Source organism: Gavia stellata, chromosome 1 (assembly GCF_030936135.1).
Source record: "Gavia stellata isolate bGavSte3 chromosome 1, bGavSte3.hap2, whole genome shotgun sequence".
NCBI classification, from domain to species: domain Eukaryota; kingdom Metazoa; phylum Chordata; class Aves; order Gaviiformes; family Gaviidae; genus Gavia; species Gavia stellata.
Window position 1 is genome coordinate 43,672,247 of NC_082594.1, and position 24,867 is coordinate 43,697,113.

The window sequence follows — 24,867 nt, forward strand, 5'->3', positions numbered from 1 at the left end:
TTTAGGTTCCCTTTACCTACAAAGTCCTCCAAAGGACTCCACTCCAGGCTTTGCACCTGTATATATCCTCATTTCTCACCCAAAGGTACGGAATAAATTCATCAGAGTTATAAAATAAACTGACCTACTGGTGGGGTACAGTATAGCACTTCAAGTGTTTAATACCCTTTGACTGAAATATATAAGTATGTATAATGTTTCAGAGGGCCAAATGGTACCCATATTTCGTAGGGTATCAGGTGTTACTCAAAGGAGATCCAGGGACAAGCACAACAAAGAGACTGTGGGTAGCCTGCTCTGGAGGGAGAAACTCCCAAGCAGTGAGGACACAGACCATGCTATGCCATCTGTTCTTGGGGTCAGAGATTGGTCTGTGCCACTTTATTTACCAATATAGACATAATTGTTGTGTTTGCAAATTAATTCAAATAATTTCAGTACATGTGAGTAACATGTCAAAACATTATCTTATAAAGATGAAACCACAGGACTTAAAATAATCTTAGACTTACTTATTTCATATCTGTCAAAATCAGATTCTTATATTTAGAAACCCTCAGCTGTCAGGGAAAGAGATTAAAATCTGTGCAAAATTTTAGTTAAGAAAAGTCTGACAGCAGAAATACTGAAAAGCCACAACTACAAGCTTATGTTCTTAGTACTCATCTTCACAGGCACACCTGATTCACAGACTGGAATGAGCTTTTGTCTCTTGGGAAGCCATATTTGAAATAGCAGCTGAAAACAGCATGACAGCTTGAAGTCTACTTGGCTTTGTAAGGTAGGTGACTGGCAAACAAATTCAATAAAAGTGAAAATGATATAGTTAAACTTACAAAAAAATACTTTTTTTTAATAAGTGGTCCACTCTTGGCACTGGTGGTGTTGTAATCCTGAAGCCTAATGCAAATGAATGGCAATGCTCCATTTCTACCTGTTTTCACACTGTTTTCTCTGCACTGCAGGTGCCAGGAACAGAAATTTAAACTGTGTAGAATAGTAATATATAGTTAATATAGTAAATAGTAAATATACTTAATAATCTAAGTTCAAAATTCAGATTTGACTTCTAAGGCACTTAATTTTAAACCTTATTTGACATTACAGTCAGCTGGATTTTTTTACCTAGTCTGAGCAGCTCTCCAGACTACATTTGCATATTGGGTGCAGGCGCAGCCCATGGAGGAGCATGTTGGAGCAGGTATCCACCCTGCAGCCCATGGAGGACCCCATGCTGCAGGAGGTGGACGTGCCCTGAAGGAAGCTACAGCCCATGGAAAGCCAACGCTGGAGCAGTCTCCTAGCAGGAGCTGCGGTCCATGGAGAGAAGCCCACACTGGAGCAGGTTCTCTGGCAAGAACTGTGGCCCGTGGGGGACCCACACTGGAGCAGTCTGTCCCTGAAGGACTGCACCCCATGGAAAAGACCCATGCTGGAGCAGTTCTTGAAGAACTGCAGCCTGTGGGAAGGACACACACTGGAGCTGTTTGTGAAGGACTGTATCCTGTATGGAGGGACCTCACGCTGGAGCAGGAGAACAGCATGAGGAGGAAGGAGTGGCAGAGACAACATGTTATGGACGGACTGCAACCCCCATTCCTCATCTTTCCTGCACTGCTTAGGGGGAGGATATAGAAGAGTCAGGAGAGAAGTTGAGCCTGGAAAGAAGGGGGGTGAGGGGAAGGTCTTTTTAGTTTTGTTTTTATTTCTCAGTATCCTACTCTGATATTAACTGGCAATAAATGAAATTAATCCTCCCCAAGTTGTGTCTGTTTTGCCCATGACTGTAACTGGTGAGTGATCTCCCTCTCCTTATCTCAATCCATGAGCTTTTTGTCTTATTTTGTCCCCCTGTTCTGCTGATGGGGAGTGAGAGAGCCGCTTGGGGGGCACCTGCCAGCCATCCAAAGTTAACTCATCGCAATTCCATTGTATTCAGAAACCAGATAATTTTCCAGTTCAGTTCCTAGAAGGACTCAACCTCCAAGCATGCTGGAACCTCTTCAATAGTACTGGCTACACTGCAGAAAAAGTCACTGGAGATGATTGTTTTATTTTACATTACAGAATCAAAGAGTGATTGAGAAGGGACCTGTTGAGACCAGCTATTTCAATTCTCCTGCTTAAAGCAGGGTCTGCTAGAGCAGACTAATCACGACTGTGTCGAGTCAGGTTTTGAATATTTCCAAGGGTAGAAACCACACAACCTCTCTGGGCAATCTGTTGCAGTGTTTAAGAACCCAAAGATATAAAAAGTTTAAAGGTAACTTCCTATGTCCAGTGCCTCTTTTCTTTGCTCCAGTATGCTCTTATTTATTTTGCACTTGGAGGCCCAGACCTGGACCCAGCACTCTAGATGTGTCTTACCAGTGCTGGGCAGCTTATTCCAGTGTCTTACCACTCTCTCAGTAAAGAAATTTTTCCTAATATCCAGTCTAAACCTCCCCTGGTGCAACTTGAGGCCATTTCCTTTAGTCCTGTCACTCATCACTTGGGAGAAGATGCCAACACCCACCTCTCTGCAACCCCCTTTCAGGTAGTTGTAGAGAGTGATGAGGTCTCCCCTCAGTAGGGAAAACTCTCCAAAAAGTGTGAAGGACTACCAGCTCTCTGTTGGGTAATGCTACTGGAACTGCAGTTTCCTGACTGTTCTTAGCTGCTTTTTAGTAAGCCAGGAAAAAAAAAAAAAGAGAATAAAGAAAATATGGTTGTGTGGGGAGAATGGGGAATTCAGGAATATATGCAAAGCAAGTAAAATAAGAAATAAAAGAGGAAATATATGCTGGACAGAAAACACAGAGGGGAAATTCCATTTAATATAATATGGGTACATAAAGGAAAAAAAAATAGGGCAATCTTTATACTTAGGAAAGGAAGGTGTAATTAGAAACAGAAGAAATGAGATTGTCAAAGTTTACCATAATTCCAGGATCAGAGGCTGAAAGGTGATTCACAGTAGAATAGAGATGGACTTTTAAAATTTGCATATTTACATTTGAATATGCAAGTCAGATAATGCTTTTTTCCCTTTGGCTTGTGACTTCTCTGTTTTATCAGCTCCTTATGTAGTGGCTGGGTTTTTTAGACTATATTATTATTCTCAGTATAGCTTGAGTCTTTGTTTAACTGATACTCAGTATACACAAAGAAAGTTTCTGAAGAATAAAAATCATAGACTTTTTCCCACCTTCCACTTTTTTCTATTCATCTGTGAGGCCAAAAAAAGCTATCAGCTAATCAAAGATGAGTGTTTGACCCCTGGTACCAGGTAAAAACAAAATAAATAATTTATGCTTCTTATTTGGATAGATCTCTTGAATACACAAATATGCAGACTGAGTCGCTCAAATCTGACTTTACAATGCCCTTTTTAGCATTATGAATTCCACTTTTGGGAATAGAAGTAGACTCCTGTTTCAAAAAAGGTACATGTATAGAGAGGAAACAAATACCCAAGTTTTTTCTGGAGAACAGTTCTAGTGAAAACAAATAGGGAACTAGTGCTTCTTCAGACCAGTTGGCAAAATCAGGCCCCAGCTGCCCTTTTTGAGTCTGTGAAGTTAGGCACCTGCAGGAGCTAGAAACATAATTATTATTTATGTATAGGTGAGCTTCTGAGGGTTTAGGGACCTCTCATACCTAAATATTTGAATTTTTCGCTCATGGACTGAGATGTTCTGCTGAACTTAACAATATTGCTTGTTGACTTCAGGACCTCTTTGTGAACTTTTTCTTCTTACTCATCTGTAGAAAATTGAATACACAGTATTCCCCTAAGCTGCTCTCTGAATCAGGCCTCCATCTGTACTCACTTCTTAAGTCATGTATACAATAACAACAATAACAAAATGCTACTTCTCTAGGACTGAGCCAATTCCTATTTAGTTCTTCCTGAGCTTCATGCAGTAGGCAACAGCCCTAGTTACCAACCTCCACACAGCTGTCTGTTCATACAAAGTATGTATCTGTTTCCAGATTGATTGGGGTTCGTTATTTAATCTACTGCCACCCAACAGAGCAGATAAGAGATATTTCTGTAGTCAGCTGCAGTCCTGTCCAGCTAGATTTCAAAGTGAAGTGTAAAAGGCCAAACAAGTGTTCTCAGCCATTTTGGACCAGCTGACAGATTTTTTTACCATATCGTACTCCTGTTAACTCGAATCAGAATGGTAATAGCATCTATCTGTAAAACCCAGTCGCACTCGGTGAGGAGGGAGCAGTCAGCTGCAGCACACTGCTGGCAGAATCTGAGGCTCCTGGTTTACAGAAATTGTAATTGGATACATAAAAATGTAGTAATGATGAGCCTACAGGCAGCAGAAGATAATACTGGCAGTGTTCTGTCCAAGCAAACAATTTTTATGTCATTCCTCCGATAGATTTCTTCTGTGTTTTATTTGATAAATAGTAAATGGAAAGAAAAGGAAGCTGGAATATACCAGGAGATTCCAATAGGCAGCAAAAGAAAAACAATTGCCCAGATCATCCTCATTAGCATAATACACTGAAGAATAGGCAGCTATAATGATTTTTTAAATATTGACTCTGACATTCTGAAGTGAGTAACAGCTACCATCTCAGCTGAGAGCAGCTGCCAACTGTGTGTGTAATAATTTTTCAGACACTGTGGTGCCTACAATAGACAGCAATTTTGTGGGTGCTAGGGAATGCACCAAGGAATTTAAAACAAAAACCTTTTTATTTTTCTCCCATAGCATTTTGGTTATTATGACAGCCATAGCAACACAGTCAAAAGCTTGATCAGAGAAGTGATGGCTGCATATTTATAAGGTCCATAGCTCTTGTTTCCCAGTGGATTTTGTGTCATTTCAGTCAGAAAATTGCCTCCAGACAAATGGAATAATAAATTGGAGAAATCATTTTCTGCCTTTTCTTTCACTGTGATGAGCCTGAACATGTAGGAAAGGGAGAAGATAGGGGTCATCATGAAATGCTTACTTTGGTAGCACCAAATCATCTAGCTAGTGATTGTTTTATGATAAAGCAGAGTCTTAACACACAAAAAAAAAAAAACCACAAATAATTAGTGCATGCCATGACCTAAAAAGAGAAAGATTTTTTTCTTTGAATTTAATGAAAAAGGGTTAGTGTCTTATATATGTTAAGATTTGAAAGTGATAAACGCATTTCTGAAAGCCAGATGAATTACATACATTTAAATTATCTGAAGTCATTAATGTAAGATTAAATAAACAATTGCATGCCTGCAATGTACAGTTCCTGAAACTTATAGTAGACGCCTAGATTTTTTTGACATTCTATGAGGAATGATCACTAATCATCCATCAACAGATGGATGATCAATAATTGTAATTTATTGAGTTCAGAGTTACGTACAGCTGATCACAAAGGAATGCCAACCACCAGTTTTTTGCCCCTTTCTGGTGATTAGGAACCTGAGTCAGAATTTCAAGAAAGCTTGTTTCAATTACTTGTATTTACATCATAGAAAATTATTCTGAGGATAGAAATATAAATGTGCTCATAGAAGGAGGGATTAGCATTCTCTATTCTAAGATATTAGGGCATTTGCACCCTCTATTGCAGGTGCTCAATTTTAGAAGCTTTCTCTCCTTAGGTATTACATCTGGAGTAAAGGACTCCTTCCACAGGTCACTCAGAGTACTAAGTTATGTCCCTGCTCCAAATCTGTAGAAAAACAACAGGAAGAAGATAAACAATATACTTTTCTCACTAGAGAGAGTGAGAGAGACTAGTTTCCTAATCTAGAGGTGTGAAGTATATAGTGTGATGTCTCCCTTTAAGGCTGAGTATTTACCAAGAAAATCCAGCTTTTCCTTCAAGCTGTATAAATTCAGAAGAGTGTTTGAGATGCTCTGATTATGTATTTAGTACTAATAGGAGAGCTGCTTCTCCTAGTTTTGAACATGAGACTCCCTGTAGAAAATACAGAATCTATAGAATCTAAGAATGCCATTAGGCATAACTATAATTTAGTGGTGAGCATATTCACCTGGGATTTTGTTGCCTCCAAGAATTCTTATAAATTGAGCTTCAAATAGTCTTTGGATAAAAACAAAATTAAGTTAAATGAAATAAAAATCTTGAAAACATGAAGTAGAGCTATAATTTCCACATGTATACTAACAGCCATCTCCTTCTTGTGCTGCTGCTGACTTCATAACTCCCATAATGTGATGTTCATACCCATGTATTTAAGAAAGATGTCCTAACTGAGAACAACTGATACCCTTGAGATTATGTTTTCCTTATAGCTGGGGGAGGAATTCAGGTATTCTACTTACTGGGTAAATGCCTGGTTTGCTGCCTATAATATTAAAAATTATAAAAAAGAAAATTGAGAGCACTGTATCTGACCTGTCAAATGATTCAGGTTCCATTCTTCTTAGTTTCCAATTCTACCTTTTAGCTTTTCTGAGGAAATGCAAAAATGCAGGATTTATTACAGTGGGGAATTTTAAGTAGGTGTTCCTTTGGGCTTCAGTATTTAAAACCCAACTGTTTCAAGCACTTAGTCCAAAGAACTATGGCCAACCATAGTCTAAAATAACATCAGCTTTACAATTACAAGCTATTCTTCATCAATTTCAGCCTGCCAGAAAAAGGATAATCTAAATTTCTTGGGTAAAATTTTACATATTATACTCCTGACATTAAAATTCAGAAAGTGCCTTTGAAAAATCATCTAAGTTCAAATGCAGATTAGTTAACCAGACCTTGATCTGTGGGGTTGTGGACTCACAAACCTCCCAGTGGCTCCAGGTGTTTTGGAGTTTCATTTGTGTATGGACAAATGAACTTAGATTACTGTTTATACTGTGTGATATTTGTATGGCCCAAAAACATAGTCAAAAGAAAAATAACTAAACTAGATAAATAAGTCTCTTTAAAAGGCAGCGAACATTGCATGTCCATTACTGGTAACCAGAGAAACTTCTATGGTGAGAATACATCTTCAAGGCACAAACTTACTGCTTGATATTGAAGTGCTATTTACCATGAATAAAATGATCAGAATGTTTATTGTCAAACTGTTCCTCCATCGCTGCCTTTAAAAGAAGAACAGAATAACAGGGAAGTGAAAAATCAATTGACAATATAATCTCTGAGGACATCCACAGTCTTACTGGATTCTGTATAGGCAAGTAACACCAAACTACAGTAACTTCAAAGTGCTCTTTTTATTCCATGTGCATTGTAATCTAGATGGGCAGGAATTTCCATTGTTTGTACCTTGATAAAGTGATTCTAAAAAGTTGAAGGCATTGGGAAGTTACTAACAAATAGAAGATATGTTTTTCAATGTAGCTTTATGTCAGAAAGTTCTGTAATGGATAGGGAAAGGTAGAGTATGTTGGGAAAAATTAGTTTGCTTCTACCATGAAGCAGTAATTCCACTTCTGTATACTGCTCAGCAATTCAGTGGACTAGAAAGGCAGTGTCACAACCCTGTCAGATATGTGCATTTATTGCTATAAACAAAGAATAAAGGAATGGAAGAGACGATTCATTCCTCTTCTCAGGTACATTCAAGTATTAATTTAATTGCATTACTTAAGCATTTAGCAAACATAGTGCCTAAGCTCCTGGTCCTCCAAAACACAACTGCTGAGGGGTGATAGGTGGAGGAGTTTTCATACAGAGAGTGCTTAAAGAGTGTTTAATACCTTAGTGAAGTCTCATTTCCCCAGCTACTGCCATAGGCTAATAGTTTGTAACATTCCTCTCCACAAAATATCACACTAATAAAAAAAAGAAAACAACAAATGTGAAATACAGCCTTAGCAGTTTTGTTAGGCTTTGACCTCTCCTAATCTTCTACAGTTTTCCGTAAGAGGCAGGCTACTGCCATTTCTATTCATGCTGTTGCCAAGGCCTTTTTCTTTCTCCAGAAAGTCTCTTTCACCAGAGTATCAGGGAAAACTTTCAGCTTAAAACCCACAGCTATACCATTTCATGAGAGGGCAGCCTGCAAAAAAGAGAAAGAAATCTCCTATCCCCTTGAGTGCAGATGTGGGGAGCTGAATAAATTCAAGTTTCCTTTTCTTATTATTAATAATGTTTTAAGATTTGAAAATAACCCTGCTTTTATGGTAATAAAATAGTTTGCCCTTATTTTTCATAAATTTTATGGCTTTTAAAAAAATCTTTGTTATTTTGTAGGGTGTTAGGTTTTTTATTTCTTCTCTGAGCTATGACTTTCAATTAAACAGTTGCAGACTATGTTTCCTCAGCAAAGTCTATCTATATGTAGAGCTACTTTGTTCTGTGCATCATCAAAGTTGCACAGGAGTACCATCTTGAGAGCTTTCATTTGACTTGCTTATACAAAATGATCATGTGAAAATTAACTTCATGGGAAAAACTTCACTGTATTTGTAAATTTATATTGTCTGGTTTTAAAACTGCGATACTTTTTCAGACCAAAGTTGTTAGTCAAAGTTACCTTGCTGACAGCTTTTACTAATAGGAAAAACAAGGATAAAGTGTTTCTTTGGTATATTTGCCAAGCATATTCACACAATCCTGATTCTGTTAACACAGAATAAACTGAACTAGATGAGACAATTTCTTTTCTCCAGATCTAAGCTTCTCTGTTTGATATGTTTTTACAATATTAGTTTTTCTCATACTTTTCCTTAGAGTCAAGCTAGAAATGCCTTTCTCACTGTGTCTCGGCTTCCTTTCTGTTTTTACTACTCTACTTTGTTTCTTTCTTTTTTTTTTTCTTTCTCTCTTTCTTTTAATGTTGGCTTCATTACTTGTCTGAAAACCCAAAAAAATCTTCACATCCCAAATAATGCTCAGATTTAAAATTATTTCACCTAGCACAGGGAAATCTAAATGTTGCCTCATCGCTTTTACAAATGGACACTGATACACTCAATAATAGCCAGGAAAATAGCTCACAACCAAAAATCAGGTTGCTGATTTTTAGTGGATAATATGCAGACAGTGTTTTAAGTATTTGAATTTCTTGATTGAGGCTGCTTTGTAACCTCCACTACTTAAGTTTTAAGGATTGTACTGTTGAAACTACAGATTGGTACATGAGATTTTAGTGAGACAACTTTCTCTGTCACCAAGATACCTATTTCCATGTCAGGAAATGGCACAGTTTTTATTTATTGTTTTTCTGTTCTATGAACCCTCTTCACTTGTATAAATGAGAGTCACCAAAATAGTGTTCCTTTTTTTTTTTCCCCCCCACTTTTTGAGCTGCTTTGAGATTAATTATATAGCCTGGGTGCATATGTACACTTCTGTATCACTCGAGCTATTAAAAACAGTGCAATGCCAACTAATCTGAGTGAAGGCTTTTTTTGAACCTATTGAAGCTAATGGGAGTTTTATCATTCACTTTGGTGAATCCAGGATTTCATTGCAGTTGGAAAGTTATTTTCTATCTCTCTGTGGCTATGTTTCTTTCTGTCATGAGAGAGAAGATCTGACAAATAATAGCGGGAAACTCTTTTGCTTGATGAAGAGCTGTCATTTTGAAGTAAAGACTTTTATACTAAAATGTATTTCTGCAGCTAAGCAATTCTATTTGCTTTATTAACCCCAAAGGGTTGTGGTGAATGGTGTGGAATCCAGTTGGCGGTCGGTCACAAGTGGAGTCCCCCGGGGCTCAGTATTAGGGCCAGTTTTGTTTAACATCTTTATCAAAGATCTGGATAAGGGGATCGAGTGCACCCTCTGTAAGTTTGCAGATGACAGCAAGTTGGGCGGGTGTGCTGATCTGCTCGAGGGTAGGAATACTTTTCAGGGGGTCTGGAAAGGCTGATCGATCAATGAGCCAAGGCCAATTGTATGCAGTTCAACAAGGCCGAGTGCGAAGTCCTACACTTGGGTCACAACAACCCCAGGCAACGCTACAGGCTTGGGGACGAGTGGCTGGAAAGCTGCCCAGCAGAAAAGGACCTGGGGGTGTTGACTGACAGCCGGCTGAAGATGAGCCAGCAGTGTGCCCAGGAGGCCAAGAAGGCCAATGGTATCCTGCCCTGTATCAGTGTGACCAGCAGGAGTAGGGAAGTGATTGTGCCTCTGTACTCGGCACTGGTGAGGCCGCACCTCAAATCCTGTGTTCAGTTTTGGGCCCCTCACTACAAGAAGGACATTGAGGTGCTGGAACGTGTCCAGAGAAGGGCGACGAAGCTGTTGAGGGGTCTGGAACACAAGTCTTATGAGGAGCGGCTGAGGGAGCTGGGGTTGTTCAGCCTGGAGAAGAGGAGGCTGAGGGGAGACCTTATTGCTCTCTACAACTACCTGAAAGGGGGTTGCAGAGAGGTGGGTGTTGGTCTCTTCTCCCAAGTGACAAGTGACAGGACAAGAGGAAATGGCCTCAAGTTGCACCAGGGGAGGTTTAGATTGGATATTAGGAAAAAAATTCTGAAAGGGTTGTCAGACACTGGAATAAGCTGCCCAGGGAAGTGGTTGAGTCACCGTCCTGGCAGGTTTTTAAAAGACGTGTGGATGAGGTGCTTAGGGACATGGTTTAGTGGTGGACTTGGCAGGGTTAGGTTAACAATTGGACTTGATGATCTTAAACGTCTTTTCCAACATAAACAATTCTATGATTATAGGATTCAGAGATTAGATTATTTGAATTATATTAATAAAATTTTATTTTCTCCAAGAGCTTTAATGACTAAGGATTAATTCAGGGAAAAGGCTCTACAAAGCCAGTTTGCTGACCCATCACCAGTGCTGTCTCGTTATACAAATGTGTATTCAGGATGTATATGATTTCCTTTAGTGGGCTAATTATTATGCAACTTGGTAAAAATTTATTATTATTTCAGTTAGTATTAAAGGATATTCAGATATTCAGGAATCAAACAATCAGTCAATGAAATTGTATCATCAGTCTCATGTAAGTGATTGCTAAGTCCATCATTGGCCATAGGAAAAGTGTAAAATAGGAAAACATAAAGATTGGGGACATATTCCTGCTTGGAATGGAAAAATGAAAATGATCATTGAAAGCATAGGGGACAAACACTTTGAAATGGAAAGCAATTGCTACTATTCTCTTAAAAAGGACAATGTGAAGAACTCTGGTTTGGTTGCTGATAGAGAAGCCACTTTGAAAACATTGAGGCAACAAATGCAAGAAAGCACGAAATTAATCACTGACGTTGTCTTTATTACTTTTGAGTCAGCCACAGGTTGTTGCATATAATTTTTTGTCAGCTTTTAACACCATGCAGAAGGGAAATTTGGGAAAAGGCAGCCAATTTGGGAATGTTGCAGCCAGGTTGCAGTGTGGATGCCTAAATTGGCATGTATTCAAATATGCTACAAGTAGCTCAGCATCGTGGTGAACCTTTTACGTGTAACTCAAAAAATCCAGATTATATCTTTACCTTACCCATTAGGCTCATCTGTCCAAGAATAGGGAATTCCTAAACATAGCCAGTAGTTAACGAAATTTATTTTGTCTAGAATACCAGTGGTTATGGGTTAAATAATAAAAAAAAAAAGGTGCCAAGGAGATAGAATGTAACCTTGTGTTATGGTTTCAGCAAAAGAAATACACTGAAATGACACTTTTTGCTAAAGTCAAATTTATGCACATCTTCTACTGGCACCAATCTTGTGCTAGAAGCTGGTTTTAACAACTTGGCATCCCCAGGGGAAATGTAGGTATATGAGTCACCTGAATGACATAAAAATAGCAGATGTTCGGTGAATACCTAGTCTCCTTATTCTGTCCTATTCTACTCATTAATTTAAAATGAATTATTTTAAATCAAAGCACCTCTTTTTGCTGTTTGTACATCAGACGATAACATCTGCTCCTTCAGATGCAAAGATATAAGATGAAATTCTGTGCTGATTTCTACATACTAATCTGTTTCTAGGGTTTATTTATTTATGGAATTTTAGTTTCAGGGAACTGCAGAATAGAATTTGTTTCACATCACTGTGGCAGTACTTTTATGCATTCTTGACCCTTAAAATTAAATGGAAAATTCCATTGTGTGGTTTCTAACAAAAATATCTGTTTAAAACACATTCACTTAACAGATATATAGGGAATTTGCACAGCACTTACTTCTCTTTGTTCTGCCACACTATTGTAGGACAATTGCAAGCCCCAAAAATCAAAGTCTCTTAGATTTTTTTCCTCATTAATACACGCTATCTACTGTCTCCCTTTCCTAGGTGATGCAGTGGTTCGTACTATCTTCATAAAAAATACACACCTCCAGCCCAGGGCTCTGCATATTGTTCATTTGTTGTGGTTTATGCTGGGTAGCAGAACCTAGCTGCATATTGCAGCTTTAGTGAACACAAAGGATTATTTTCCTATTTCCCTGTATGCAATGTACACAAGTCTTTTCCCATCCATCTCAAACCTTAAAATACACCCCAGTTAACCTGCATTATTGGCTTTCAGTTCAGAGGTAGACTATCACAATGACAACATGCTTGCTGAATGTTTCAAAATATAAGTAGAATGAATGAAGGAACTTCATTCAGGAGAAGAAGATTAAGACTAGTGGTATATTATCTACCGTTAGCATGGAAGCTTCCATATTATTACCTTACAATTTAAGTAGATATTATATATTGTTTAAATAAGAAATTAGGTTGGAATAGGAGAGGGTCAGTGCACTGAAGTGTTTGGTGCTGAAACCCTATATTCATGGTTCAGGTTTTTACTTCTTATCAGTACCATCTGCTTCTCTGGACCAAACGTCCTCAGTACATTTGTGGTTCAAAGCTGTCCATAAGCATCTTTATGAGCCCATTAGGTGTTAGGACATACAATATGCCTTAGTAAGAGCTTGTACTTTAGTTTGCTCTCAAAAAATCTAGTCTGTGGAGATGAAAAGCTTCCAAAACCCAAAGGAAGATCAAGTAAATGGAGATGATATAGGAATTCAATTAAAAAATGACACTCTGAAACAAAATGCTAATGTCGACACAGCCATTAATAAGTGATTCACATATACACATATGAATACATTATTTTCATACATTCTTACTTACTCCATTATAGCAACTAAATACAGAGATAGAGATAGAGATAGAGATAGAGATAGAGATAGAGATAGAGATAGAGATAGAGATAGAGATAGAGATAGAGACATAGATCAGGGAATTACTCTGATGGGAGCATTTAAAAGACTGACAAATCAGGCTAGTTTCAAACCTTAAAACCACACTGTGCTACATTCATTAACAAGATATTTCTTGCAAATTCTCCATTCATACACAATATTCATCATCATCATGACATACACAAAACCATTAGTCTTAACACATACTCTAGATTGTCTGCAAGTATACTATACCATGTAGACAATAACCACATAATTTTGATGGCTATGGTCCTTGGTTGTTCCACATGAGATGAGTCAGGCTTGAGAGCTTTGAGGAAAGAAGCTGGAACCAAAACGGTCTTGTCTTCTTTCCCTGATATTTATGATATTGTCCCTCTCAAAAAAGGGGATTCCCCCCTGCTCCTGATACTGCTTTTCTTGGTTTGCTTTGTCTTGCTTGTCAGCCTTCTTAGGTTATAGCTAACAGTAATTAAATCCTGACTAGTACATTTAGGCATAGGTGTTAAAGGCCGCGGCTTTGGTTACATCACAATATTATGCTTTCTTCTGAAGTTAAAAAAAAGGAGAATTTTCAACATGGTACTCAAGTGTGCTAAGGTCTTTAAAACGAAAGACAATGTGCAAAAGAGTGCAAGTTTGGGAAGATAATTTATTTTATATGATCAGACAGAAAATATGACACAATGAACTTCCCTTCAAAAATATTGGAAACTCCAGAAATGTTCAAAGATGTGTATCTGCATTTCAGTACCCTTTCTGCCTAAAAAATAAAAAAGTGTTGTATCTAAAAGATATGTTTATTACACATCTTCCACTTGAGTTCCTGCCACTATATTGGATATTTTTATATTTGTTTTCTGAATTATCTTTTTTTATTTTAATCTTGCCACCTATAAAGTTTGTACAAATGTATTTCCTCTAAAAAAATCATGTTTTGAGGAGTTTTAAGATCAGGTGTCTTAAATGTTCGTAAAAGTGTGCTTGGAAAATAGTTATAATAAGAAAATACACTCAAGATCAAATGGTTAGGATTAAAGGCAATTAATGATCACAATGATTTTAATTTAATCTATCAAAAGAGAGATTTCTTATTGAGGACTTATTGCTTAATTTGATTCATCTGTTATGTGAAGTCAAGTGGATCTCTATTTTTAATATGTTGCTACTGACAAAAATAAAAATAAGATTTAAAGTAAGCACAGACTCAGATAGCTACATGTTATAATCTACTGATATTAAAACTCAAATAAGTTTTTCAGTCTGAAGTAATTTCTTAGAATTTTGACTTCAGATTAATGTAATTTAAATGTGTGTTTTGTGAATTTGAATATTCTTCCTTTTTCTATTTTCCAAATAGAAAAAAAGGTAAATACTGTTTTCTTTTTTTTAAGGAATGTTTCTCTGATCACCTTGGAACTATAATCTAGACTTCTTTAAGACATGTTCTCATACTTTTTTCCCAAGTGTATGTATTTGGGACTAGTTGCCAGAAAATAAAGAGCTCTCAGAAGTTTCTGTTTAAATTCCATGTTAGATTCTCTCATCCTTTATTTAACAACAGGAAGACATTATTATTCTGAAACTTTTGTTGCCTGTGGTGATGCCATGACCCATACTGAGAAGAGGCAGTATACTTATTAAAAAAGGAACAAACCTACAAACCCCTTTAATTACTGAAAGTATTAAATTGATCTGGAAAATAAATAAAAGGCAGTAGATACATTTAGGATTGTCTGTAACTTTACCAATTTTCTCTATTGTGCTATTTTTTAAATTGTTACAAAGAATTATAGGTATTTTCTATCGAGAATTGGAAACTCCCAGGTGTCCAGGAGAGGTTGGAAGCACACAAGAAATACCCTGCTGGGTCAAACCAATGCTTCCTTTAGCCCAGACTTGAGTCTCTGACAGTGGTAGTAAGATACGCTTCTTAGCTTGACCCCTTTCTGCAGTAGATGTTCCTCATGCTCCCAGTGCAAATTCTGTCTTAGGACTCTGACTAATCTTTTTATGATCTCTTTATGGACTTGTTGTCCATGACTTTGTCTGACCCATTTTTTGAAATTTCTGGTACTGTCTGCTTCCATTGTGCCCTGTGGCAGCAAGATACAGAGGTTCATCTCCCACTGTGTCAAGTACTCTGTCATATTTGTTGAAATCAAATTCTTGGTACTTTAACAGTATGCTTCCAATTCTGTTTGTGAACAGCTAATCAAGTCTCTTAGCGACTTGGTAAGCCTCTGTCATAATTCTCTTCAATTTTTTCCTCTCTGAATTGAAGAGTACCAGCCTTTATAGCACCTCCTTACAAGGCAACATCTTCACTTCTTATGTTGCTATTCTCTGTCCTTTCCCTAAATATCCTATGTCCTTCTTAGAATGTGGAGACCAGAACTACAAAAGATGGTGAAATGATTTTACCTTTATAAAACTTTGACATGCCCATACCTTGAGTACTACATCGCCTTTATGAGGAAAGCCTAAAAATGCAGGGATTCTTCATGAGCCTATGGTTTCAGGGCTGTAAATGTTACTTCTATGTTCAGCATCATGTAGGCATGGTATACTTTTCTTTACCTACACATATATTTTCATTTATCCAAATTGAAGCTCATCTTTTAGTTCACTCAGTTTTGTTATGTCCTTGTGAAGCTCCTTATCATCAGCATGCCATTTGACTATCCAGCAGAGCTTAGTATCATCTGCAGAGTTGGAGATCTATTTGCTCATTCCCCTTCCCACATCATTAATGACCATGTTTTCAATGTTTTATCATGTCTAATTACCCCGCTTTCAAGACCAGATTAGACAAACCATGGCTGTCACGCAGCCAGGCGGAATTTGAGCTGGATGACCTCCAGAAGTCCTCTTCAGACAACTCTTCTCTTGTTTTGTGAATACAGCCAGGCCCAGCATTAATTCATTGCATGCTAAACAGCATAATACTTTAAATTTGTAGGGGATAGCAATATACTCTAGCAAACAATATTTTCAATATTATTTTATTTTAACAATGCTATCACAAGACAGATATTTTCTCCAAATACTGCAATTTATTTTCTTAAAGGTCAATGTCAAGATTCTTCTTTCTTTTCAAGTTGCCAGCCGCCTTTTGCAAGGGAAAAAAAAACCCAAACAACAACAATATTAACATATAACACTGACATCAAATAAAGAGTCACTGTGCAAGGATCTCTAATTTTGTATACACTGTGTAACAGAAAATAAATTCCTAAGAATCCATAGGTCAATGCTTTTGAGTAGAAAGAGCAGAAAAATTAACGAGGCTCTCATTCTAATGCTGTAATTCAAATTTTTAAGGCAAGGTTTTGTTATAGACTTGATTAATGCTGATACAATTCTCATATATTTACTGTTTTTTCAGAAGACAACTGGAATAATTTTAAGACAACAAGGATCAGAGTCATCTGTTATTTGTTTATGAAATATAAATCATATATGGCAGTCACAAGTTGATGAAAAAGAACAAGTGCCCCTCACAACATGTCTTCTTTATTGAGAGGAATAAATATTTAGTCTATGAATATGAGAAATTTGTTCTGAGAGAGGGGCAAAAATAATTTCTGCTGCATGCATAAAAAATGCTATTCTTTCATCAGAAGATGCCTGTGCATGTTAGTGAAAGCTGATAGAAGCAGCTATAACTTTTAGTGAGTCATTAATCTACAGGTGTGTGATAATTGGGTCCATTATGGGTCACTTTTTTTTTTTTTTTAAGTATTTTTTGTGTTTCCTGCAAAGCTGCTACTTCAGAGTATACAAATATATTTCAGGGACCAAGTAGTTTCCCAAAGAGTTCATATATAATTTATTTTTTGAAGCTGAACACACATAAGATAATGCTGGTTATTTTTATGCAAAAAATGGAAGACTATTTAAGGAAGATTTAGTGAGTCGCCTTATTTACTTCAAAATAAAACAAAATACAAAACAAACAGTTCATCTGTTCCTAATTACATTTATAATTACGTGTCACTCCTCAATCTATTTCTACTATATCTTTGAATACCCTGAGATATATATACTTCCTTCAAGTAGCATAAATAAAATTGTCCAGTCAATCTGCTTTTAATATAAAATCAGAAAAATAAATATATACAAATTCTTTCAGTTTTAATAACTAGTCTCATTTTGTTGGATATTCATCATAACAAGCAAAACTCCAGATTACTTTCTGCATTGCTGACAAAATGATATGGTAATTTTGAAAGCTGCAGCTACCTCTGAATTGTCTGTGGCTTCTAGAAGGCATTCTAAGTATCTTCAGGTAAGAAAATACATGATTTTTTTCAACAATATGTGAAATAATTTCATACAAGTGTAAACTGAGAAAGGCTAAGTGATTTACTTTAGTTCAAACCATAATAACTAAACAAGGGATGCTTAAGAAGAACGGTTTTTAGAAAAATACACTTTATACATAATATTATCAACAGAAGAACAGGCAAACTAACATGGATTGGAATTCCAGAATACTTACCTATGTTCTGTAATATTATCTAAAGACATCTTACAGAGAAGATTTATTAAAGAAGCAAAGTCTATATTAAGAGAGCATTAAAACTGTGAAGCATGAGTTACAGTGGATTGATTTTATATCAAGTCTGAAATGCAAGAAAAAAGTCTGATGTGATATATCTTAGTACTTATGCAATCACTATATAAATGTCTGTGGATAGTTTCAGGGGACATATAGTCAGCTAGTCACTTTGAGGAATTTACAGTGTTTACATTATTCTTGAGAGTGTAGTCAAGCACTGGAACAAGATCCCCAGGGAAGTGGTCATGGCCTCAAGCCTGTTGGTGTTCAAGAAACGTTTGGACAATACTCTTAGATATTTGGTATAACTTTTAGGTCACCCTGTGTGGATTCAGGAGTTGGACTCAATGATCCTCGTGGGTCCCTTCCAACTCAGGACATTCTATGATTCTATGTTTCATTACTTCCATCTTTGGTACAGTCACCCATTCAAAGCCAGATGTGCATTTGAAGGGCTGAATAAAATGTTAAGTATTTAACTTAACTAGAATTCTATATATTGTCTGGTTAGACAGACTTTTTTTTCCTCAAAAAAAGAATATGGTGATCCCTACTGGTGAAAATTAATGGTGTCCCAAAGTTAGTTTCTAGAAGCATGAAAAGAATGGAAATTGCTGACTAGAACATGAAAAGTGGTCTAAAACGCCAACTTTGAAAAGTGGGACAAGAGTACAAAAGCTCAAAAGGATCTCACAGGTCATAAAGGAGACGGCAGCTGTGGTTTGAAACCCTGACTTTCAAAACTTCAGTATCAATGACAGCAGTCTTACAGCTGCAGTGTTATAAAAAGAATAGGAGGGAATACAACAAGGAGAAGAAATATCTCATTTACTCTGGATATGGAGACAACGACCTTTTACAGGGAACTGCATTCAATATGACGAACTCTGCAAAGTGATGATCTCACTGGCTTAAAGAGTGGAAGAGGATACACAATGTTCTCTCAAGGAAACCATTTTTCAAAGTGAGTCTGTACAGGATGACAGAAACCTTAGAGCTTGTAAGGAAAACAGGACAAGAATTCCAGGATGGGATTCAGCTCATCTGACTTTCTCTCTGTCCTGGCCTACTGAGTTGACATCACTTGAGTAATCAGGCTGATAATGGAGGCCTGTGGTATGTTGCTAAGTAGTTGTTAGGGGCACAGCTACTGTTAGGTGAAGCACAGTTAAGAAGGTGTTATGTAACAAAAACCGCTCACATGTAAATGGTAGAAACAGCAGAACTAAATTTATACAAGAGTGTTTGCACATTGACTTGCTACACCCATCAACAAACAACATCTTGAAGCAGTCTGCCAATGAGTAAAGACCAAACAATCTGGAAGATGCTCCCCACTTCTTAAAGCTTATCCATCCTCCATCATCCCAACATGGGGCAGCATGACTTTACCTTCGGGAGCACCTGGCCACAGAGGACCTACAGGGCTGCCTGAGACCAAGCTTATGCAGCCAGAGCCACCACGGTCATCTTCTGGCTCCTCCCAGTCTCTGAAGGCTAAAACACCTCTGAGCAAGAAAAGAGGAAGCAGAGATAGTCACTTTTCTGTAACTTGCTAGTATTTTCTGCATTATTAATCACTCTTCACAGAGACAATACATTTCAGAACTCATTGACACAGATCCAGTTATTGAGTAGTGGTTAATATATTTAGTTCATCCTCACCTAAACAATTATACTCTCTCACAAGAGGTATTTAAAAAAATATTATATATGTGCATATTCATAACCACACAGACACACATACACACACTAACACATGTAGATACATGTGAATTCCATAAATCATGATTTTTTCATAAATGACTTTTTAAATAAGTTGTTCTGAGCATTCACTCTGACTCCTGGAAATAATAGTGAAATACTGAAAATTGAGGTTCCCATACCTTCAAACATACGTATGCTTATCTCAAAGCAAATGCTCAAGTGCTTTCAAGATTTTGGTTTCAGTTACGGATTTACTTGGCTCTCATATTTTTTACCATTCTTAATTAAAAAAGGAGGTTCATTTGTTGTTGGGGTTTTTTTGTAGCAATCTCTTTGCCATCCCTATTGTGCAATGCTAGAAAACAACCAGACAATAAAAGTACTGCACCAGTACTAACAGCCCAATTCTGCTCTGATAATTCAAACTTGTCTTTACGCTAGCAATAAACAGATTCCTACAAATAATTCATCCCACTGTTAATTTAGAACTGACCTAGGTGTAAATTAAATTATATTACTTCTAGTAGTTTGGCACACTCTTTAATACCCTTATGCTAAGCACACAGCAGGTTTAACATTTCATTGCTTTTGGAAACCTATCAAAACAAAGTTTTAACTTAGATTTTTATTAAAGCAATTTAACAAATAGTAGCATTTCAGGGAAAGCATTTGGAATTTTAATTTAATATTATGAAACTATGTGTGTGTAGAAGTCTGGCTTAGTTCTAAAACCATATGCATAACCCTAAAAACAATGACCGTTTTGCTCCAAAAGCACTGAAACTTACGAAATCTGATGTTCTACATCCCTACATCTCTCCTGACTGCAATAAACTTGTCTTACTGAACACAGATATTACAATATTTCCTCCATGGTAATTCAAGTTGTCGCAGCTTTTTCTTTGACTTCCTTTTATAGCCCATAAATAACATCTGGGCAGGCAACATTACAGTTCTTTGGCTATTATGAATCAATCACATGATTTCTGGTCAGCTGAGATGCACAAGGACCAACAGAACTTTGAAATAAATATACGTTTAAAAATAACCTAACGGATTGCAGTGAAGTAGAGCTTTTATAACTACAAAATACAAGAATTTCTTAGAGCTTCGCAATTCCATACAAGGTACCATACAATGTTCTTTACAGGATGCATACCTCCATTTTCCTGTTATATTAGCATGACAGGTCTCATACATTAACTGTTTTTCCGAGCAATGAATTCTTCCATTGCTACATCAAATGTGATAAATTTAGACATTTTCCCTAAAATTAGTTTCTTTTCCTTAAATTTGCAGTTTATAATGCCATTTTCTACTGCTTATGTTTTTGGTTTTGTTTTTTTTCTTAATATTTTCAGAAAATTAACATTGAAGCTAGTATAATCTTATTTTGGTGAAGCTGCTTTAAAGTTTGCATAGCTCTGTTAAAGTGCTATTGATGCACAGAGAAATCGTTGGGTAGGTTATTTTACACTAAAAAACCATTGGTTTAGGATTCTCTTGTGCTATTTCGTGCTCTCTATAGACTTTCAAGTTTCTAAATAAACATAAGAAAAAGTAATGCAAAAGAATTCTTCCGGTATTTAGAAATATCAAACTTGAGGAAAAAGATGTATATTTCTGGGGAATTAATACAACTACAAGGAAAAAATCTTTAAGGTGATTGGGTTTTTTTTATCTCTGTCATTTATCTATCTACACATGCATATATATGCATATAATTATTTAAAATAATTTGCAAAAACAAGGTATTTTTAGCTGGTGACTCATATCACATAGCAGTGCTTTTGATACCTTTGGGCTGCTACGAATATCATGCAGCCAGACCATCTCTTTTAGCAGACCTCTTCTGGCTCTTTGAAGTAAACAGAATTTAGGACAGGGGCTTAATACAGTCTTATGTTGACATCCTGAATTCACTGAAGTCACTGCCAGAATTCACTTTTGAATTCTCATTTTCAGCTCTATCACAGTAAAAAGTTATAATTTACCCTATGCAGCCCTGGAATGGAGCAATTTAATGCTTCTACTTATTAAATAGAATACTAACAGTGCATAGTACCCACAGCACAAGAAAAGTACAATTGGGGAAAATATCCTTATGACCTCTACCAGTTTTGTTTCCCTTCCATCACCAGCTGAATGTGGTATGGTAAATCCTGGCAGTGTAAAATGCTAATGAGAATATATTTTCTGCTAGGTCTTAGTTGTTTTTTTTTTCTTTTATCACTATTTCCTCTCTGTTTTTCCCACACAATAAACTAATAGAAATTTTCTGTAGTTATCTGGTCTGGTAGATATCCAAAGAAAGCTGCACATAAGTATGGTTTACCAATATTGGCTAGTGAAACCAGAACATTAAAGTTAAAGAAATGTAAGACAAAGCCAAAAAAAGTAATAAGATTTTACTTTTGTGAAAATTCAGAATTTTTTTCTACTTCCCAGTTCTGAATTATTTTAGTTGATATTTTTCAAACTTTTTTCCAGAACTACTAGCACTGGAAAAGAAGTTGTCAGACTATTCTGGGTCTGGCTGGGATGGAGTTAATTTTTTTCGTGGCATCCTGTATGGTGCTGTATTTTGGATTTGTGGCTAAACCAGTGTTGATATACCAATGTTTTGGCTGTTGCTGGACAGTGCTTGCATAGTGTTGAGGCCTTCTTTGGTTCTGAGTCAGTCCCGACAGTGAGGTGGACAAGATGCTGGGAGGGGACACAGATGGGACAGCTAACCTGAATTGACCATGCCATATTATGTCACGCTTAGTAATAAAACCATGGGGTAGTCTTTCCTAGTTCCTTGGAGACTGACTGGGCATCAGTCTGCTGGTGGAAGGTGCCTCTGCATCACTTGGGTTTTTTGGTTTTAGGGTGAGGGTTTTTTTCTTCAGAAGTCTGCTGAATGAAAAATTTTCACCAAAATAATTGATGCAAATATTAAGCTGCCAAAAACATGGGTACAAAAGTCTGTCTCTCTGCTTCTTCAACTATAAAAATGTAGGATATCAGAAAATAATACTTGCAAGACGATGTTGAGTCAACAAACTAAAATATGAATGATACAAGAAAATGAGGAATGATACAAGAAACGAAGACATCAGGAATGTGAGCGAGATATTAGTGATACTAGATAGTGAAAAATTACAGATTTCATACATTCTTTTATTAATTAATGCAGAGATTATACGAAGAAAAATTATAATTTTCATTAAACCTACTGATACATTAAAAAACCCACCAAACAAATAAGGTTATGAATATGGGATAAGCCTAAGAATATGAGGTATAAATGCTGTGGACCTTAAGCTTGTGTTGAAATAGAGCAATGCGTTGTTACTGCTTCCTGGCTTACTTCTCCAGCAGAAAACAACAGAGAGCAATGAAACCAGGCAGGGGCTTGTGACAGTGTTTTAATGGAAAGTGAGACTTTCCACTAGAATATACCAGTTTGTTCGCTGTGGCACTTGCTAATTGATAAGTGATTTACGGCATTGCTGATCATTAGTCTAGTTTCATTATAAGTTTTAATAACAGCATGTTGTTAATTTGCCATAGTGTATTTTAGCCCAGCACACTTGTTTGCATGGGTGCTGTCATAAGTGATAATTATATAGGAAATAAAGACAGAAAGGGGGAAAATAATTTACAAAGTTGTATGTTCAGGGAACACATGGATACAGAAAAGAATGAAAGGCACTGGGTCTCTGCTGAGAGCAGTTCATTTTCATCTGCTAAACTAAGTGAGGTTAAGTCCACGTGGACATCCTGGCTTTATTTCACATGCTGTTACAGGTAACACGTAAACAATAATGAGACAGGAAGAAAGCTGTAATGGGAAGAGTGTTGACCCTTTATATACCACCCTACACCCTGCTTGCATTCTTACAGAAATGTAGCTTAATACAAATTAACTTACTTCACATGGTTATAATATCAATATCCCATTTATTAGGCAGTATGTGCCAGTACTATTTGTTAGTACAACAGCAGCAAATGTGCATATGAGGCGCAAGATCAATGATGGATTAGCACAATTTTTTAGAATACAGAGATATTTAATTGTCTATCAGGCAGGAATCTGAAAAACAATTTAAAATACTGATTCTTCACCCATCCCTCAGAGCAGTTTTGTTTTTTTGATGGCCAGTTATATCCATAAAGAAAATGGGAGTTCCTATCTGAATTCTTGGAAAATAAATACATGGTTGTTACTCTGATTCTTCCGATACAAACTTTCAAGTCAAAGATGGCACAGGGATATGTTGATGGGTGGAAAAGTCAAATAAACTTGTTACAAGCAGGGAAATACAACTTGCCACCAAGAACTTATGAAATTTATGGACAATTACACCTTTCAGAAAATTATAGTCATTATTTTCATACTAATGGTGAGTGTGAAAGGGCTATGTAAAATATAAAGCATTCTGAAACAAGATATTCTTTTTCTTTTTAATGGCAGAGAAGCAGAATGAGCAAATGCCACCAGAAAAGAGAAAAAAGAGAACACCTATTCTAAATGTCTCTAAGGAACACATCAAAAACAGTCATTTAACCTCTCAATAGAGAGAAACAGGCAATTCTAAGTAAAGATTTGCTTAATCCTATGGCAGATGTCTAAAATTGATCAGATAGGAATTCCCAAGAAGTACCATTTTTTCTCCATCCATTATAAAGAGATGCTAATCAATTGGCTCAGGTATTGACATATGAATGAATCTTGTCCCCAAATGTGGTGGTGATATAGATTTCCAATTTAGAAGGCAAAGCATAATTTTGATTCTGCTTTACTTACACATCTCAGACTGTGTACAGTCAATAAGATTTTTCCTATGTAAAAGATAAGTTAAAAATTATAGAATCATAGAATTATGGAATCATAGAATTGTTTAGGTTGGAAAAGATCTGTAAGATCATCAAGTCCAACCACAAGCCTAACACTGCCAAGCCCACCACTAAACCATGTCCCTAAGCACCTCATCCACACGTCTTTTAAAATCCTCCAGGGATGGTGACTCAACCAACTCCCTGGGCAGCTTATTCCAATGACTGATAACCCTTTCAGTGAAGGAATTTTTCCTAATATCCAATCTAAACCTCCCCTGGTGCAACTTGAGGCCATTTCCTCTTGTCCTATCACTTGTCACTTGGGAGAAGAGACCAGCACCCACCTCTCTACAGCCTCCTTTCAGGTAGTTGTAGAGAGCAATAAGGTCTCCCTGAACATCCTTTATTTCCCATCTCTCTCAGCCACTCATAAGACTTGTGCTCCAGATCCTTCACCAGCTTCGTCGCCCTTCTCTGGACACGCTCCAGCACCTCAATGTCCTTCTTGTAGTGAGGGGCCCAAAACGGAACACAGGATTCGAGGTGTCGCCTCACCAGCACTGAGTACAGGGGCACAAACACTTCCCTACTCCTGCTGGCCACACTGTTTCTGATCCAGGCCAGGATGCCATTGGCCTTCTTGGCCACCTGGGCACACTGCTGGCTCATCTTCAGCCGGCTGTCAACCAACAC